At 46.4% G+C, this 528-nt stretch overlaps 1 pseudogene; it reads left to right on the forward strand.

Annotated features, from left to right (window-relative positions):
- Nucleotides 1-528, forward strand: part of LOC102851687 — a 9,945-nt pseudogene that overhangs the window by 1,515 nt on the left and 7,902 nt on the right.

Consider the following 528-nt stretch of genomic DNA (forward strand, 5'->3'; position numbering starts at 1 on the left):
AGGGCTGCATGGTGGAGGGGACCTGGGGGAGTGTTTGTAAAACAATGAAAGAATCTTTTCTTTTACTTTTCCATAAAAAAAAAAAAAAAGACTTTTCATCTATCTCCCACCTGTTAACAACACAGCACTTAACTACACGATAGCAGCTTAACCTAGCTAAAGGTACTGTTGAGGTAAGCTAATGCAGCTGGGTCATAGTAAACTCAATTCAAGTTTGATTATCAGTAGCTAGTTGCTGAAAGCAACTCAGAGCTCTTGTGTATCAAGAGTACAAATGTAGTCTATAAGATTTTCTTTGACTGTTTTGGAATCAGAAGTAAAAGCCAGACCAGTCTTCAGCCATCTCTGGGTTTCACATCTTCCAGTCATATTTTTCCTCCCAAAGTAGCTTGCAATTCCAGCTGGAATAGGCTATAATTGTTCCTCAGGACACTCTCGCGCTGCAGCCGCAGCCGCCTGCAGGCCCCGCGTCGCCTCCGGAGTCCATGGCCGGGACGCGCTGGGTGCTCGGAGCGCGGCTCCGGGGCT

Source organism: Elephantulus edwardii, unplaced genomic scaffold (genome assembly GCF_000299155.1).
Source record: "Elephantulus edwardii isolate Elephantulus edwardi_28Jun2011 unplaced genomic scaffold, EleEdw1.0 scaffold00405, whole genome shotgun sequence".
In the NCBI taxonomy this organism is placed as follows: domain Eukaryota; kingdom Metazoa; phylum Chordata; class Mammalia; order Macroscelidea; family Macroscelididae; genus Elephantulus; species Elephantulus edwardii.